Genomic DNA, 6,190 nt, shown 5'->3' on the forward strand with positions numbered 1-6,190 from the left:
TAGAATTGTTCATATTGACTAAGTTGACAAAGCCCTCCGTCCCCGTTAACTTAGTTGGCCCACAAGTCAGCCTCCCACTATGGTGGGTCCCAGCTAGTAGGGGGGTATTCATTTTTTGTGTGTAATAAGGAGGCACTTCCTTGCATGCGAAGATATAGCTGGTGGGTCCGACCTGTCAGCGGGGGAAACATTTTTTTTGAGAAATACAGAGGCCCTTCTGGTGGGTCCCAGCTGTCAGGTGGAAGAATCATTAATTTGTGCGTAATAAGGAGGCATTTCCTTGCATGCGGCCCTGGACCCAGCTGTCAGCCTCTCCACGCACAGTCTACTTCCGATGGTGTCGTTCGTTGACCATGTTGACCACTCCGCGCCGAGCGCATCCAAGGTGGTGGACGACGGTGAGGCCTCGGACAGCAACGAGCCGGAGATGGGAAGACGCGGGAGTAGAGTCGCAGACGGAGAGGTGTATGAGGGTTAACTAGTTCTGGTGCGGTGTGGTTCGGCAGTCGGTGGAGAACAACAGGAGGTGTGGAGGGGTGGAGGGATGGCCTGGCCAACGGTGGAGTAGCGCTTCACAGCGAAGTGTGCTAAGCAGAGCTGCTAGCAGCAGGAGGCGAGAGCAGGTGGTCCCGATGGTGCTGGAGGAAGAATACGAGAGATTGAAGATGGATGTCGGTCGCTGGATGTAAATCCAATGGCTAACGATGTCAAAATCATTTGTTGACTAAGTTGACAACGACTTGCGTTGGCTTCGATCTATTGGCCCACATTTCAGCCTAAAAAAATGTGGCACGTATTCAACCCATTTTTCAGAATTTACAGTCTTTTTTTGTGGGGTAGAATTTATATTCAATTTGATCTTTTTTTTTGAATTACAGTCCATTAGCTGGGCTGGGTGAACAAATAATTTAGCGTCCATGCGGCCCATTTATTTTTTTCCTAAAAAATTACAGGCCATTTGCACTTTCTCGAAATACATAATTTTGCTGGGCTGATTCTAATTATAATGTTGGGGTGGGCGCAACAATGTTATCAAAAAATAAACAGGGGCTGAGCATTTTGTTATAAATATATTTAAATAATAAGTGATTTATTATTACATTGGTCCTTAAATCTTACCAAGCTTTTGTACACAATCACCAGGATTTTTGTTGCCAAAAAAATCGAGGATTTTATTGTTAAGAAATTATTTTTATAAGTTAATAAGATGTGGGACATTGTTTTTCTTACAAATGTAAGTATCTATTAAATATATGATGACAATAACAATTATATATAATAACATATAGAATATTTTAAATATATATAATATAGTTAGAAGGGAAACATAAGTTGGACCAGGCGTTCCTATTGTTATATAGAAAAATAGAACAGACCTCTGTGTTTTCTTCAAAAAAATACATAAATTGGGCTGCCGATGTTTCAGGAAAAACAAAACCTCGGATGGGAGGTCCATAGGACGGTCGATACATGACGGCCCTCAAGAACATACAAACCGGCATGTCGTGGGCTGCGCATGTTAAAAAAGAAAGCCTAGATGGGGCAGCCCAAAACCCAGTTGATACTTGCTGCCCTAGTGATAATAAATGATACTTGCCAGCTCCCCGGCTTCGTTGTGAATTTATCTCCTATAGTAACTACGTTGAAGCACCTAAAAAATGTAACTATGTTGACAACCCCGTGGGCCCCAACATCAGTATAGCATTAGGAGGAAGTATTTTTTTGATGAGGCACTTGCTTGCGTACGGCCATAGACCTGGTGGGTCCCGACTATCCACCTCTCCACGTACATTCCTCTCTAGATTCCTCCCGTTTGTTCAGCATGTTCACAATAGCAGACATCGGCATTGCGGCGAGCGCACAAAGGCACGGGAGGAGATCTTACCACCTGAGGAAGTGCCTTATTAGTAACGAAACAACTGAACTAGCCTAGTGGCCAAGTGACACTACCCGACAGCTGTTCCGCCCTGGTTCGATTCCACCTGTGCAGGGAAAATATCTCCAAATTTTTTGCCTCTGCCTTTATTGACATGTGGGTCCCCATTGTCATCTACGCACACCATGTCCAACACTTGCCAAAACTTCACCCCTCGTTTTATCTATTTTTCGCACACTCGACATTGTGTGGGCATTTTGAAAATAACATATCTTTTCGACTGTGCATCATATGAAGATGTGCCATGCATGAATGTTGATCAACATGATGTTAACTGGCTGGTAGTTCCATTTTCGACCATGAATAAAACTTCCAACATGATGTTAACACTGTTTGAAAAGGCCGTGTTAATATAAATGCTCTGTCTCTGAAAGTTGTAGTTTCTTATCTGAAACTGAACTTGCAGTTTCTTATCTGAAACTGAAACTTGCAGTTTCTTCTCTGAGAATCACATTGTCTGCACTTTTATACTCCTATGAAACTACATTTTTTAAGTGCTAAAAATAGATCTCTAGAATTCATAAAATACTTCATATGCTCAATACTGCAAATCTGAAATTCAAAAGACATTCATATCTGAAAGTACTCTCAAAATACACAACACAAAACACAATTCACAACCTGCAAATACTGACAACCCTAAGCTCCTCCTGACAATTCACAACCTACCTGACTATTAGGCTAGGGGGGCAGTCCCTCCTATTCCTCGGCGGCAAACAGCCGCCCCGCGAGATGATGTGAACGGCGAGGGAGAGGATGGCGGGGAAGCGTCGTCGGGCCAACTACTTTTCTCCTCTTGTAGTTGGGTTCGGTCGATGAAGACTCCACTAGCTTGCTCTGGCACGACGCCCTCACAAACGATACCCTATAGATGCCCGATCCTTCAATCTGTAGTGGATGCTCCATCTGGGATCAATACTCCCACCACCACTCCCTCACGATCAGATTCGGTGAATCTGTTTGCTCCATGGCCCAGGGGAGTAGCTCTATGTACTCCTGCGCGACTCCCTCCGGGAATATCGCCACCTTTTCGCTCTATTGCATATATTTGACCATGGATGTCGCTGTCGCCGCTAGTTGGTCCTTGTTGTCAAACCAAGACTGTATCTCCAACATCCTAGCTAGCTTCACAGGGTCGCCGTCTGCGATGCTCACGTATCGGTTGTAGTCCTCTATCAATCTACTTCTCCACAACACCTTCACTCGCCGGCGGTGGTTTTTGAATGGAAGAGGAGAGGAACAGCGCTGGTTTTGGATTAGAACGGGAGAGGAGCGACGCTGGTTTTGGATTGGAACAGGAGAGGAGGGGCGGTGGTTTTGAAATGGAAGAGGAGAGGAGCGGCGCTGGATTTAGATTGGAACAGGAGAGGAGCGGTGGTGGTTTAAGAGGAGAAGATCAGAAGAGCGGCGCTGGTCTTGGAAGTATTTTTTTGTTTTGCGTATTTTGGGTCAAAGTTTGATCACGTACTGTATTTGACAAGCAAAATGTGAATGCATGTCCCCAAAAATTGTATCGTTTGGTTCATATCTTGATGTACTTTCAAATTATATTATTTTGCAACGTATAACATATATTTTATTTGCGAAAATCATGGTCAATAATGACCCAGAATAAAAGGGAGACTAGTTAATGTGGGGTTGCTTTCTTAATTGAAGGGTAAATTGATTTTGATTTTGATCCAGTCATAGTGCGCCGGCCCTCTCGTCCAATCCTAAATCGCTGGAAGCATGCTCCTCTCCCTCTTCTCCATTGCAAAACCACCTCCTCTCCTCTCCATCATCTCCATTCAAAAACCACCGTCTCGCCTCTCCATCTTCTCCATTACAAAACCACCTTCTCTCCTCTCCATCATCTCCATTCCAAAACCACTGTGTCGCCTCTCCCTCTTCTCCATTGCAAAACCACCTCCTCTCCTCTCCATCATCTCCATTCCAAAACCACCGTCTTGCCTCTCCCTCTTCTCTATTGCAAGACCATCGTCTCTCCTCCCATCTTCCAAACCGGACGACTTAGAAGGACATCTATGGAGAGGATGCGGTAGCGAATCAGGCAGATCGCCGGCAGCGACCATGCAAAGTTAGCCAGGTTGAAGGAGTACTTGGTTTGACAATGAGTGGGAGATTTCGAGGATGGTGAGGGCCAAGTGGCAATGTATGCGAAAGAGCGAGACGACAGCGATGAGGGTGGCGATGCACATCTACTCCTCGGTGGCAATCACGCCGCAGTCCTTCGAGTTCATCGAGTATCTCCTTTGGGCGATGGAGCAGACAGATTCGCTCGACGCGAAAGTCAGGCGGAGGTGGTGGGCATACAGGTCGAATGTCGAGCACCCAGAGGATAATGAATCGATCGAGTACGGTGTGCCGTTCGTGAGGGTGCAGAGCCAGCCGGAGCCATAGGAGTATTCGTTCTCCCACAGCAAGACAAGGCTGATGACCCACAAGTGTAGGGGATCAATCATAGTCCTTTCGATAAGTAAGAGTGTCGAACCCAACAAGGAGCAGAAGGAAATGATAAGCGGTTTTCGGTAAGGTTTTCTCTACAAGCACTGAAATTGTAGGTGATAGATAGTTTTGTGATAAGATAAATAGTAACGAGTAACAAGTAAATAAAGTAAGTAAAGTGCAGCAAGGTGGCCCAATCCTTTATGTAGCAAAGGATAAGCCTGGACAATTTCTAATAATGAGAAAGGAGCTCCCGAGGACACAGGGGAATTATCGTCAAGCTAGTTTTCATCACGTTCATATGATTTGCGTTCGGTACTTTGATAGTTTGATATGTGGGTGGACCAGTGCTTGGGTACTGCCGTTACTTGGACAGGCACTTTTATGCCTCATACTTTCTATATGTGAAGTCATCACTATCCATAAGATCAATATAAACTCTTTTCTTTTTCTTTCTACTTTATCCAGATCATGGCAACAGAGCAAAGCCCTCGACTTAACACTAATCTTTATTATAGATAGCTCAGGGACTTGATTACATAAAGAGATCACAAAGCAAAACTCAAAACTACTTGATATCAAAAATTCAATCTACTAGATCAAGATACTACTAAAGGGATCAAACTAAATAAAACGGTAAAGATAGGAGTGTGATGGTGATACGATACCGGGGCACCTCCCCCAAGCTTGGCAGTTGCCAAGGGGAGTGCCCATACCCATGCGATTATGTCCTCGGAGGTGGTGAAGTAGGAGTTGTTGATGATGTAGGCTTGTCGTCCGTCTTCCAAGGCATAGGCTCACCATCATAGAAGGATGATCGAGTCTCCGGGATCCTTAAATCTGCAGCCAAACTCATCCTCTTGAATCTATATTCATACTCACAGTTCTGGTTTTGCAGGTCATAGATTTGGGCTTGGAGGTGCTCGATTTTCTCTTGAAGCTTGAAGATGGTCTCCCCAATGACTTTGGCATCTAACTTGTAGTTGTTGGTGAATTCCGTAATCATCATCTGGTTGGCGTTGAGTCCACGCTCCACCATCTCTTGGCACTTGAAAACTTGCTGCTCTACGGCTTCGAGCTTTGTCTCTACGCTTCCAGTACGCCTTGGTCCCTCCACATCGCGGATGTGCAGCACCCCCTCACGCATCTCAATGGTTTGAGGGTGTTGCAGCACCTCCACGAGATAGGGGTTGATAACCCTCTCAAAAAACTTGTCCTTGGGAGCGCTTGGAGACGACATGATGCTCTAGATCTGAAACAAAAACAACTCAAAACGAAAACAGAGGATATTTGAGTGATACGGTGGTCAAAACCTTCAGGAGTATATATAATGAATTTTTACCGACCAAAATACGTAACGTGCAAGAAAATGGAGTCCGGGAGGCCCCCCCTCCACTCTCGTGGGGGCCTCGTGTCCCTTTCGGACTACTTCTTCCTTCCTCAAATTCTTAAATATTCAAAAACTGATAAAAATTGCCATTGGAGTCATTTTGGAGTCGGTTTACTTACCGTACCACATACCTATTCCTTTTCGGAGTCTGGAACGTTCTAGAAAGTGTCCCTTATGTATTCCTCCGGGGTTATGGTTTCAATAATATTAGTTTCAACATTGATAGGATTACCTGAAATATAATTGTCAGGACCCCGACTCGATGTCACATCGATCTAGCTGGTAACACCTCATATCACTTTGCGGCCTCACGCACGGTATCCCCACGGGTGTCGTCTTACCTTTTCCCGGGACCGTTTGCGCCTTTTGGCTCACGTATATGATAGTGTCGCTAGCATCCATATGATAAAGAGCCCGGG

Source organism: Triticum dicoccoides, chromosome 5B, assembly GCF_002162155.2.
Source record: "Triticum dicoccoides isolate Atlit2015 ecotype Zavitan chromosome 5B, WEW_v2.0, whole genome shotgun sequence".
In the NCBI taxonomy this organism is placed as follows: domain Eukaryota; kingdom Viridiplantae; phylum Streptophyta; class Magnoliopsida; order Poales; family Poaceae; genus Triticum; species Triticum dicoccoides.